The 13,539-nt window shown below is 43.7% G+C and overlaps 1 protein-coding gene across 3 annotated transcripts in view; it reads right to left on the reverse strand.

Moving 5' to 3' along the window:
• The window catches only part of AMOT (angiomotin), a 71,894-nt gene extending 64,272 nt beyond the window's left edge, over positions 1 to 7,622 (reverse strand). For 2 of the 3 annotated variants that reach the window (XM_041741065.1, XM_041741063.1), the window contains exon 1: positions 7,183 to 7,622. The gene's annotated coding sequence lies outside the window, so the exon portion shown is untranslated. The remainder of the gene's footprint in view (positions 1 to 7,182) is intronic. The other variant, XM_041741064.1, reaches the window with a different exon arrangement.
• Between the last annotated feature and the right edge of the window lie 5,917 nt (positions 7,623 to 13,539).

Below are 13,539 nucleotides of genomic sequence, written 5' to 3' on the forward strand. Positions count from 1 at the left end.
TGCCAACAGATAACTGCTTAGCCTGGTCACAAAAAGTACCAGGTTAGAAAAGCCATCACAGTGCCCTCATGAAAGCCTAATGGAGAGCCTGGGGCAGACAGAATGCTCTTTAGGGATAGAGAGGGTCATCCAAATTTTCTTAGCTGAAAAAATTGTTTGCTTTTAAAAAAACAATTCGCCTCCCCCAAAGACAGACAGACACACACACACACACACACACACACACACACACTGAGCAAAGAGAAACTAATTGCAGAAAAAAAGCAAATGTTACCTTAATAAAATGGCTTATTGTCGTTCATTGTATTTCTCCAATTCATATGGAAAACTCAAATTAATAACCTTTGGTTTACAGCCCATGATCCAAAAAGTAAAACTGGTTACTAAACTAAAATGTGACCACTGTATACAGAGTGAAACAAAAATCTGAACCAAAAACCTAAATGTAATAAAGATGAAATTAGACTTCTTCAAAATAGACTATCTAAATAATTTTCCCCATCTGTGATTTTTATCTTAGTTTGCTGTCATATGGAAAGAAATGCCATTAATTCAATGCAAATCCTGCCCCTTGAAAACGACCAAAATGAGTAAGTGATGTACTAATTAGCTTCCTAATGGGGAAGGTTTTGATTGAACTATTCTATAACAACCTTCATCAAAGTTTCCAGGGCAACTTCATAAAAGGATGTCAAACCTGGCCCATTTTTTTATCCCCTTAAAAACAATTCTCAATGCACAGAAACACAGAAAGCTTATTTCTCTTCAATGCTGTTAACACTCAGGCCACTACATTTTCTGATGTCAGCAATCCCCTTCCCACAAATATTCCAAGTATGCACCACCGTCATTCTCCTTTCAATTATGTGGTTTCTCTGCTCCTTTACTGATTGAGTCCAGGCCTCTCGGATAATGAGAAGCATGTGCAGGGAAAATATGCTCTTAAAAAACACATACATCAGTTTCATCTGCATTATGAAGGGGGGGGGGAGATCATTTGTCCATATCAAAAGGATCAAAATGTGAAGTTTGCTATGAGTTATATAAAGGAAAAAAAAATCAGCACCAATGCCTAAAGTTGGGGGTCAAATTATGGTGATCTGAAGCAACACCAGTTAGAATAAGGGAGACCCCCCAAAATCCACTCTTCCTAGCTTGGCCACATGTATATTTAATGTTATCTTAATGTTGCTTTGGGGGTATTTGAGTTCTGACATACAAATGGAAATGAGCCACGAATTGTACAGCAAGCATAAATATTCCATCATTAATAAAAACCAGCTGTGTATAAAACACTACAATGGCTGGGTTTCAGTTACTGGCTATCATCAGTATGTGTCACAAGCAAATATTACTAAAACTTTCTCCCTTAAAACACACACACACACACACACGCAGAAATTTGTACTCTTTTTAATCTTTTGGAAGGGCTTTGAAGAACTCATTGATCTCTATGGCACATTTCAACTAATGTCTCTTTTTGAAGGTATTTTTCATCATCCTGGAGGATGCTGGAGTCCTCTTATTAGAACTTCAACTTACCGCATAGAATGAAAATGTTTAATTGTTTTTTAGGAGCCAGGAGTGTCAGTAATACCAATGTTAGGATGATCAGTTATAGTCAGTAAGGCAATAGGGCACTGAAGGGCACTGTATACTATAAGAGAGAAAAACTCATTAAAAGTGAACACCTGCTCAGGACCTTATAATAAACCTGTTCTGCCATCATGCAAACACCTTTCATCCAATGATCTCGAAGCTTGTGTCTAATATGAAGCATGCCTAAACACCTCTGTGAAGTATTAATATCCCTGCTTCCCAGAAGGGTAACTGAAGCTCAGAGCAGCTAATTCATTTACCCTTGGTCACATGGCAAGTCAGAGAGGGCTGGGCACAGAAACTCAGATCCTGGCGTCGAGTCACACAGTCTAACGATATTTCATGGAGTTGGGGCAATAATGAAAGTGCCTTTACAAATGTCAAGGACAGCCTATAGAGTTAAAAAAAAAAAGCAGATTTGCAAAAGCTATGCGATATTAGCAAATATATCCACCTGCATTTTCCCATGAATACATATAATAAAATATGTACTTTTTATTTTTTTAAGATTTTATTTTATTTATTCATGAGAGGCACAGAGAGAGAGAGAGAGAGAGAGAGAGAGAGAGAGAGCGGCAGAGACACAGGCAAAGGGAGAAGCAAGCTTCACTCAGGGAGCCCGACTCGGGACTCGATCTCCAGTCTCCAGGATCACATTCCTGGCCGAAGGCGGCGCTAAACTGCTGGGCCACCGGGGCTGCCCATGGACTTTATTTTTTAAAAATTAACGAATTACTTAATTTTTTGGAACTTTCTTTTTTTTAAGATTCATTCATTCATTCATGAGAGACACAGAGAGAGGCAGAGACATAGGCAGATGGAGAAGCTGGCTTCCTGCAGGGAGGCCCATAAGAAACTCGATCCCAGGACCCCAGGATCATGACCTAAGCCAAAGGCAGATAGATGTTCAATCATTGAGCCACCCCAGTGCCCTTGCTGGAACTTTCTAAGGACTAAAAACCCATACTTCACTTTTCTATTCTGGTTAAAGAAATTTAATCTAATTTACAATGAGCCACTGGTTTCCAGGAATGAATTCATCCAAAATGGAGAACTTATGTATACCATACTTTCTCTTTATCAAAGGAAAATTAAAGGACTGTGTAGCTGAGCTTCCACAATAGAGTGAGAGCCTCAAATGAAGAACCCATTATGTGTGGGTCATCCTGCCACACCTACAGGTCTTTATTTGTCTCAAATCCTGAGTTTCCTTACTATTTTTTAGTCTAATTTAAACATATTATTTCCAAAGCCATGAAACCATAACATTTGTGCCTTCCCGCTTTTCCTTTCTCGTTGGGGAAATTTTATAGTCTACCCAAATGTGTACTCTCTTGATGGGATATCATGCTACAGTGATTTAAGAATCCATTGCTAATGGTTTAGACAAAGTAAACAGTGGACCCTAGTTTCCTTTTTGCTTGAAAAGAATGGGGGAGGGGTAACAGGCAGTCCAAGGAGTGGAGTGAACAGCCTTGCTAGATATATGAACCCCCCAGAATCACAGAAAGGGTTAGGGATTACTTATTAAGTCTCTTAGTTTCTCCTGGCACTCAAGGAACAGACATACATGATTCTTCATGCATACTCAGGTTCTCACTTCATTCTTCCACACAGGTTTACAAAGCTAAGTGTTAGGTGAGCTCCTATTTAAAAGAAACTTTGTAAATTTCTATGCACCCACACACACACACATATTTTACCTATGTAAAATTCATGTTAAGTACAGAAACAAGGATTTGAACTAGGAAAAACAAAAGTGGGTGATCTGTTAGGATGATGAGATCCTTGATGAAATTTTGGGCAGGATCGTAGCTCTTTAATTTGATATGTTGTTAAAATACAAAACACAATGCATTTATACTGATATATAATTTTAGGCTTTTTTAAACATCCAGATGACTATATGATTGTATCTCTAACAATCGTTGTACCTCATTCTAGGAGGAATCATTCACATTCACATCACAAGTAGAAGTGTAGGAAGGGCACCATAAACTTTTGAGAACTGGTTCTCAAAATCACCCTGTCCAACTTCTCACAATTTACAATAGGACTTGCCAAGGGTGGTAAACTAAGTTAGAGGTCGGCCTAGAGCCCAGGTCCCATTCACCAATAGGCTCACTAGGAAAATTTATTGTATAGGCTTCGATTAAAAATGGCATCAATTGCTGTTATTTACCAGAAGCAATTTTCTGGGTCCTGAGGTTATTCAAATACAATATATATATATATATATATATATATATATATATATATATATATATTTTTTTTTTTTTACCTATATGGGGTAGGCAGTCCCATCCTTAGACTAATCAAAATCTGTGAAGTCTGATTTATTTTCAGAAAGTCATACTAGCTCCCTTCTACAAGTGGCTGTAGGCTGGAGCTAAACATGGTCAGCATTATTACAAGCCAAAATGACTTAGACAATTTATCCCATATAACAAAAAGATTTCAAAGGCCAAATAATGGCCTCACTTAGTTCAAGCTATAATCATTACAACAAAATTCTAATGTCTTCCTTTATGCAATAAAGATGTTTCTGAGAAGACCCAGTCAGAGTGAATTTTTATATTAACAAGTCATAGCTCAAAGGCACTAACTAGGAAAGCTAGTTCTTTCAATGAAACTTGCAGTGGGTTCTTTTATAAAGCAGATGACCTCTTATTTTCCTTTTCCTTTTTTTTTTTTAGTTCAGATTTTGTGTGCTGTGTGTGGAAGGGGCAACTTCCCTCCTTTCTCTGGGTTAAAAGGGGTCAGAAGCCCACCGTGGAGGAGAGCAGTGCAGGATGTACAGCGTGTTTCATACCCTCCTAGTTCCTGGGACCAAATTCTAACCTTTGACTTGGGGGTGGGACCCTAGATTTTGGACCGAAGTCCACAAAAGGCAGCCAGGAACGAAAAAGTAAGAAAGACTAAAGACAACTCATCATAGAAAACCACCAACAAAAATTCCTGGGGACAGGAAATCAATAGAGCACAATTCTGAACAAATTGGTTTAGTCCCAAGCTAATTAACCTGTCAAGCAGATCTCCAAACCCACTGAATCCATGGGGGAAAGAGGTGATGTAATAGGAGATTTGGGAACATTTACCCACTTACCATCCTAAAAGGCTGGGCCACGACCACACACACCTCTCTCCACCCCTTTCAGTGGGTTTTAGCTGCACTTAATGGGTGCAAAGGACAATTTCTTCCAGATAGTCCCTAAGAATAGACTGTTCTCATGCATTCCAAACGCTCAGTCTCCATGGAGGAGGCTACCTGGCCACAAGCATTTCCCAAGAAGGAATATATCCTCTACCTCTCCTCACTGGTAACATTCCCTCCACCCCAACAAAACAAAACAACTTCTAACCATCCCAAGAACTTCGGGGGACTCTTTGGGGAAAAAAGGAAAAGAAACCTTAAGAGGGGACTAGGAGAGTGTGAGAAACTCCTCTTGTCTCCAAATGGAAAAAAAGGCCTTAAAAAGCTGGATCAAAGGAAGAAAGGGGGATGGGGGAGACAGGCTGCTTAATTACAAAGACACCCTTTTAAAGAAGGCACAGGCCCTGGGAGAGAGCTCTTAGGAGAGGCACAGAAGCAGATGTACCCACTTAGAATTCTGGCACTCAATGGGACCTCAAGGTCATAGCATCCATCCCTCTGCGCTCTGAATAGACTGTTCTTAAGGGCATTCTAGAAACAGTCTAATTCACTCTTTATAAAGCTTCAGAAAAAGCAACTCCACAAAGTGCCTTGGGTTTGCATCTGTCTAATAATTCCTATCTCACAAACCAGAAATGACCTTCCAATCTCCAAATCCAAAATAGCATTGAACGCGAATTTTAAAATTTCCTTCTAAAATCTTTTACGTAGGTAAACAGATCCACCACTTTCACCCTAAAAGTGACTCTACAACAAGCATGGTCAGAGATTTACTGCCTATCTAGACTATGAAGTTAGGAAAAGCACTTTCAATTTTACAGAGCCACAGAGTTTTCCAAAGAAAGAAGGATCTTAAAATGAAGTATGATGTAGTGCCAGAAAGTGTCTGTAAATGACACCGGATAAACCCTTACAGAATAACTGGAACCTGAGTTATCATCTGTAAATAGATGCAACTACTCTACAACCACCTGGCTATTAAAATGTCCCAGGCCAGTTATAAAATGTAGTTTGGTCAGGCCAACTTTTCCCTCCTAGCTGATCTGAAAGACGATAGCCTTTAAAATTGTCGCCCTGTAACATTCTTTCTCTCCCTTACTGCTTTGCTTTCCCCCCGTTAAAATCAACCAACACAACTATTTAAAAATAAAGTTTTGTTCCCAAATGATTTGTTCCCAAACAAGCAATGGGTTGGTGACATCTTGGTAACAGGTCTCTAAATACCACCACCCTTCTAAGTTTGCCACACTTGCCTGACTGGAGAGAGGTGGGAGATGGGTGAAAATTTATCCTTCATCCAAAATGCTATTTCAAAGTATTGTTAGCTCCTAAATGAAGGTGCTGAAAGGTCTAACCAAGAAAGCTTCACAAAGGCTGGCCCACGAAAGGACTTTTCACAAAACCTAGTTCAAGGAGACTTAAATAACCTTAGCCCTCCATTATTGGAGATTATGGTGACTAATTATCTTCCTCTCTGAATGGAAAAGGGTTATATTCAAAAAAGTTTTAAACGCCTCCCAACTTCTACTCTTAACCTAAGGGTGGCAAATGGAAGGAGGAAGGAGAGCTACATTAGACATAACTCTACGATTCTTTCTAAAACACATGCTAGAGATTGCTAATGCTGTTTCTCACAAACGCCCCCTTTCCTCTCTCATTTAATTGTATCTAGTCCCTTGCTGCAGATGATTATTAAACTACTATTAGTGGCAATTTACCAGACTACAAAGACTGTCACTTTCCCTCTCATTTTTCCTTTTCTTTGTTTTCATATATTGATCGATCCATCCTGCTGCTAACGCACCAATGTACAGTGACCCGGGCTTGGGACCCTCAAGACACCTGCATGATCCTGCAGAAGTCCTTACTAACATCTCTAAAGCAGATACTGGGCAATCCAGTCCTCACCACCATACATGTACACACACACACACACATAGACCAAAAGGAGTGTAGCATGGTAGATTACTCCCAGACTTTAGGACTTCAAGAATTCACAGCCCCCGGCGGAGGGCAGTGTGGGCCCCCACCCCAACCCTAAGCATTTAGGGAGGAACGCATCTTGCAATCTGAGATAAGCGCACACATTCCTCCTTAGTAAATGTAGACCTGAAGTTCCCTCATTCCTTTTTGTGCTTAATCACCTAGGGACCTACAAGGATCCCGGGAGAAAGGAAGTAAAAGTACCATCAAGTAGTGGTACCCACTAGCATTCCGTACGTAGGACAGGAGAGGAGCGCACACTGTTTAACCGATTTAAGTTGCTGCTCATCCTGGAAAACTCAACGACCAGCTGCAAAGAAAGTAAAACACAGGGGCATCACCAGACACATCTAGATCAACTCACTAACGCCGAGGGCACGATCAAGTTCATGCCACCATGGATTCCTGCCCCAGTTCCCCGCGTAAAGTAACCATGCTTCTCCTACCCCTGAAGGCACCGAAGACAAGGTGACGACTCTCTGCTCGCTCAAGTGGCTTCGGTCCCGGGCCGGAGGCCAGGGATGGGCAGGGTGAAGCCCCAACTCCGGCTGCTCCGCTCCTCACTGCTCCGTCCGGGCTCTCCTTGGTGGCAGTGGACAGGCAGGATACCGGGCCAGAGGGTGGAGCAGCAGATGGTCGGACGCAAGACAGGCTGGAGGTGGGGGGTGGAGGGGGCGGTGAGAACTAAGAGAGGATGAGGCAGAACAGAAAGGAGATGGAGGAATAATAAATCAGGGGGTCTACCAGTTTAGGCAGCCAGAAAGCTCCTCGGAAGGAAGGGGCGTGACTGCGATGAAGGCAGCTCCTGGGCAAAGGATGGGAGGTAGGGGAGGAGGACGAATGGGTGGCTTTTCTTCTTGCGGTGCGCGGCTAGGACCGCCCAGGAGCGGGGGGTGGGGGGGTGGGAGGGGGGTGGACTGGAGAGTGGGGCGGAGTAGAGGGCGGGGAATGAAGGGAGGGAGCAGTCCAGGACCCTGGAGGGGCGGGGGGCGGAAGAGAGGCGGGGCCAGGGGGCGGGGAAGTTTGAAACAATTGAACGGCGGGGTCTAGCCACTCCAGCGAAAGCGAAGGGTCCTAGTTCTCGTCCACCCGCTAACGTGGCTCAACGTGCTGACTGCGGCCCTGAGAGGCTACGCAAGCGCTGGCTGGGGGGAAAGAAAGGGTTCTGCAAAGACTCCAACAATAATCTACGACACCAGCGGAGGGGAGGTGCGTGGGAGAGCCCGTGCAGCCCCCCGCCCCACAGCGGGAGGAAGAAACACAAATAATAGAAATGCTGAAAAGCAGCTTCTCGCAAAGCCTGCTCAAAATAATGCAGGAAGGAGCAGCGCTCCTCCGTTTTCCTTCCCTTCTTGCTTCCTATGACCAGCAGGCCCCCACCCAGGTCGCAGCTCTGCGCAACACCCTTCTTTCTTCCTCTGCTCCCGGTAGCCTCCCGGTTCCCACCCCACCCCCGCATCCCCGCCCCCCTTCCCTTTGGCGGGCCGCGTTGGCAGCGGGGATGGTGTAGGCGGGGCTCCGAGGAGTCTCCGCCTCCGGGGCGGTCTGGCAGGGCCGGCCTGGGCGGGGCGGGCGGTGAAGAGTTAAGTCCCACCCCGCGTTCTTTCGCTGCTCCGGATTGGCGAATCCCCGTCCAGGATTCGGTCGGGATTGGTCACTTGCGTCGTCGGTCCGATCTTTTTGTCCCACCCGCTCTCAAAATTAATAAAACTGAACAAGAGACTATTGTCTCGCTCTCCATCTCCCCCCCACCCCCCACCCCCGGCTACTGCTGAGCAGAGAAAGAAGAGACGCTAGGTTTCTCGGTCTCCCGAGAGAGTGCGACAGTGTGGCGTCGGCTGGCTCCCGTACACCTTTGTGGCAAGGTCCGGCCCGCTATTCCCAAATAGGTAACTTTTCTTTCCCCTTAATTCATGAGGCCCGGAGGGGGAAGAAGTACGTCAAGTATCACTGTGCTGTTCACGTTTCCCGGCTGCGAAAAACTGATCCTGCCTGAGAGCACAGACACTTAAGAACAGCATCCTGGGACACTGAAAATCTACCATTTTTACATCTGGGAAACAAAAGCCCAAAGGAACACTGTAGGGGTAACAGAATGACACGGAACTTGGAAGGGAGGAACTCACTTTGGACTGTACACTTACCAGCCAGTTGTGCAACTTTTTTGAGTCGCTTGACTTCCCCGAGCCTTAATCTTTCTATCTGTAAATAAAAGCTGTAAGACATACCCTATTAACAACACTGGCATATGAAAATAAAATGAAATGTGTGTGAAAACTGCAAACCACAGAGCACTCCACACATGTATGTCTTCCTCCTTGTATATGTCCCATGATGGACAGTCTTGAATGTGTCCAGGAAAATCAAATATTCTGCTCATCTGTTTTAAGCATCTACATCCAAGGTGTGTAGGCTTTGTGACCTTATTTTTAAAAGTGAATTCTTTTCCTACACTTTTGAGGGTGGATATGAAGTCAGATCCCCACAATTAGAATAATAAATTATCCCTTTCCTAACCAGGGTGGGTGAGATTTCTCTTTTAAACAGTTCTGCAGTGGCGCCAGGACCTAAATCTATTGTCGTGCTGGTACTGAAAGAGGAAATCATGCTGTGTATCTCCGAAGTGAGCTTGTGAAAACATACATGAGGGAACACTTACCATGGAAATCACCATTCTCTGCAGATCCATATTTCCTAGAAAACGTTACAAGATGAAAATGACTCTAGTTGTAAAGGTCTTGACAATGCAGAGATATTATGATGAACTCATGCCTGTGAAATAAACGACTTCCAATTCAAGCCTGCCCAAAGGGAGCCTCCTGAGAGGCCATGGATCAAGGCACATAAGAGGAAATGTGCGCAAAGGAAACACTACCTGACTGTGAACAGGGTCCTAGAATATCACGGGGTCCAGGAAGAGTAATAGGCTGCTGGCATGCGGTGGGGTAGCCTGGATGTGCAGGGAGCTCAAAGATTCAGAAGCAGGAACATGGGCAAGATGGATTCTTGGGATAATTCAGGAGATGGGGGAGGTGAAGTTATTTGGGTGATTTTTAATGGGGAAAGTAAGATTTTGAGTGTTAAAGACATGGAGGCACCTGGCTTGTGAGGCAAGGGAAGATTATTCCAGCCTTATTTGGAAGAGTGGACAGCAGAGACAGGGCGGGTATATGCTGCAGACTCCTACTGATCATAGTGGCAGCAGGGGAATACTTGTTAAAATCAACAATGCTGGAAAAATGGAAAAAGTTCTATATGCACATGATAAAATCATCCCTGTACCTTAAGGGGTAAAGAGTTCTTCTCGACCACTCTGTTCTTATAGTCCCTTTCTCCCCTTCTCTCTCTGCCGGTGTGTAATCTTCAAAATATATTATTGACATTGAGATGTTCCATTTTTGCCCCTTATAAGTGGGATCATCAGTCACAGCACCCCTTGGATTTCTTTACTCAACATTTCTTAATATCCTTCCATCTCAGTATAACTTCCTTTACTTAGTTCTTTTTCATGAGAGCTCAATGTTCCATTGCACAAATGTGCCAAGATTCTTTTATGTGTCCCCCTATTGAGAGGCCACTGAGGCTCGTTCCCATCTTTTGCCATTTCGGAAAAGGCTGGGAAGCAAATCCTAGTGGCAAAGGCGTGGTAGCTCTTTGTCGAATGTCTGTCCCCGGCTTTGAAGTTGCCCTCAAAAGACTGTTCCAGCCTGTCTTCCCTACAGCTACTAGGGCCTTCCTGCAATGGAAACCCCTAAAATACTTAAATCCTTTAATACCCCCCTCAGATCCTGCCTGGGGCATTACTGTTCTTCTCCAAATGTGAATTTTGATGGAGTAGAGTGAACAGAGCTCTGAATTTAATGGTGGATTCAGGCTACGCATGAGTCACTTCTTAGGCCTGTGGCAAACAACAGGTTTTTTGGTACCTGGGCTTGGCCCAGTTCTTCAAGAGTCTTAGGTGTTCCTTCTCTCCTGCCACGCAAGACTTCCTTTTGTTTTTACCCTGAAAACCCTGCAGTTTGTTTAAACTGGGTTTGAATTTAAAGTTATGCTTTGCCAGCTCTACTTAAAAGGAAGGGGGAGGGGAAGGCCAACATCAACAAACATTGATCAAGCTGCTATTATGGACAGGACTGAAAAAACAAAGGGAGATGAGACTTGGCTCCTGCCTTCCAGGGTATGTACAGAAAAAGACAACTAACAAGCGTGTGCTAAGTGTTAAATGAATGGGATTGACAGTAAAAGCTGTGGAAGTTGAGAGCAGGGAGTGAAAACTAGTTCCAGAGAGTGAGTTTATACAGCAAAGTATGCCACACACATTTAACTAATCCCTGGAGCATCCCTGTGTCTTCATATCCTAACTATAAAATCTGTTGAGGCGTCTGGGGGATACCAGGAGAATTAGCCACTAACTAAAACACCTGTGTAAAGACACTGGGTTGCCCAAGTACATCAAGACCTTCCATGTATTAATAATGGATATAATGATCATTTTAAGCTTGTAAATAAAGAGCCTCTACACCAAACCACCTGACCCATTTGGCCTCCTCCCCCCACTAAAATGCAACTGCTCCTTTAATGTGCAATAAAAATCAGTGTCTATGCTCTTAAAAAAAAAAAAAAAGAAGGCAACTTAAAAAATCAGTTTCTCCCTTAAAAACATTACGCTAAGTTAAAGAAGCCACACACAAAAGGACAAATGTACAATTCCACTTGTATGAGGTGCCTAGAATAGGCAAATTCATAGAGGCAGAGGGTAGCCTAGTGCTGATCAGGGCCTGAGGAGAGGGAAGAATGCAGAGTTACTGTTTAATGACCACAGTTGCTGTTTGGGATAATGAAAAAGTTCTGGAAATAGATTGTGGTGATGGTTATACAACATTTGGAATGTATTTAGTGCCACTGAATTGTATGCTTAAAAAATTGCTAAACTGGTAAATTTTATTTTACGTGTATTTGACTGCAATAAAAAATTTTTTCGGAGGTGACAACCCTCAGGCTAGGTGTCAGGAGGCAAGGGTAATGATCGAGGCTGCCTTCTTCTGGGCAACAAAGCAGGCATGCAAAGGGAGCAGCTTGGTCGACACCATGGGAAATGCAGGCTCCATGTGTCCAGGACTTGTGATTTGTCAAGAGCAACCAGAAGTGAAATGTTTTAATGTAAAATTTCCTGGTTTTTAATTTAGACAATTAAGAAATGTTTTAATTTTTTGAAAATCTGCCCTTTGCATGCAGTCTTTGCCCCAGTGTACCGGAAAAGTAGGAAGGAGAATGTGGCTTGTAATCTATTCCTCCATCCCTGGCTAGGTTCTTCTAGAGGGAAAGACCACAAAACCATAGTGCTTTGTTGTTGAGTGGCATTCTCCTCCACCCACCAAGTCAACTGGGAGTGTGAAATGAGCACATCTTCCTCTAATTGCCTGGTGAACAACTAAATCATTTAAATGCATCTAGAAACAAAAGCAGAGGCAAGCACGTACACCAGGGAAAATAAATCCTAAGGATTTAAGACCCCACATAACTCTCCCTCCCCTGCCCCCAAAACACACCCTACAAAATATATTAGCCAAACACTGAGAAGTAGCCTTCTTCAGGACAACTCCTAAACTCACTCCTATTTATGCACAAGGATACTAGCCCTGCACATGCAGAAGCCAGCTGGTCAGAATATAGCAGCTTTATCTGAACAGGAAGGGAACAAAGGGACGCATATGAAACATAAACTCTTCCTTTTGGATCCCTCTTCCCCACTTTCCACCCTTTGCAAGTATATAAACACAAACTCACACACACACACACACACACACACACACACATACACACACACAAACGGTCCAGACACAGGAAGTATGAAGCCTGATCCATGTGTGGAAAACAGCAATGTGGGAATTCAGGAAACAACACCAGAACTGTGCTCCAAGGCCAAGACCCGCTCCAGCATCTGGGAGCCAAGTTACTCCTGGGGTACTCATGGGCCCCAGCATTTTGGAAGTAAATCGGCTGTAGAAAAATAAAGCTGCCTGCAAGACTATTCCCCAAGCACCTCCTAGGGTCCTGTTTGAGTAACCCAGGTTGGCCTCTTTATGATTTATGCAGGGCTTCACTTCAGCTTAACTAAATACCATATCTCCTTCAGCAGCTTGAGATTTTAGAAAGGCCCAGGCTGTCCATACTTCTCAGTAGGGTTTGTTTGCAAAGTCCTAGGTTAACCAGCCAGAGCAAGAGAGAGGTGGGAAGACCTAAGAACACACATCCAAGTCTGCGTTGCAAAAGGTAGGTGGTGGGATGAGAGAAAGAATATGATCTGGTCAATGATAAAAAACAAACCACTGAAAGCAAGTCAGGGGGAAATCAAATTCCTGAGCCAGTAACCTTTTTAACTGTACAGAGTTAGCAGGATTTAAAGGAAGTCTGTCCTCTGACATTACCCTTTGCAAATAAACTCTTGATTGATTCCTCTCTCTCTCTCAATCTCTCTCTCTCTCTCTCTCTCTCTCCGTTTCTATGGTTGCCAGAATGTCTGAGAGTTGTTATCCCAGTTGAAGGAGAAGAAGCCTGGGACAGGAGTGGAGATTTATCTTCCCTGGCACATGGCCCCACTTCAGGAACTACAGGAAGAAGGTAGGTCAATGCCATTCCGGTGTGATTTAAGGCAGGCCCACCCTGCCGTCCCCACTCAGCCTTGCTTCCCAGTCCATGGTCCTGTGAGATTCACACAAGAAATACCCCTGTTAAAGTGCAAATATGTAACCAGGGAAGGGTTAAATATTAAGCCATCTTTGATGTGCTCTGATGGAAAGGGT

This window comes from Vulpes lagopus, chromosome X, assembly GCF_018345385.1.
Source record: "Vulpes lagopus strain Blue_001 chromosome X, ASM1834538v1, whole genome shotgun sequence".
NCBI lineage: Eukaryota > Metazoa > Chordata > Mammalia > Carnivora > Canidae > Vulpes > Vulpes lagopus.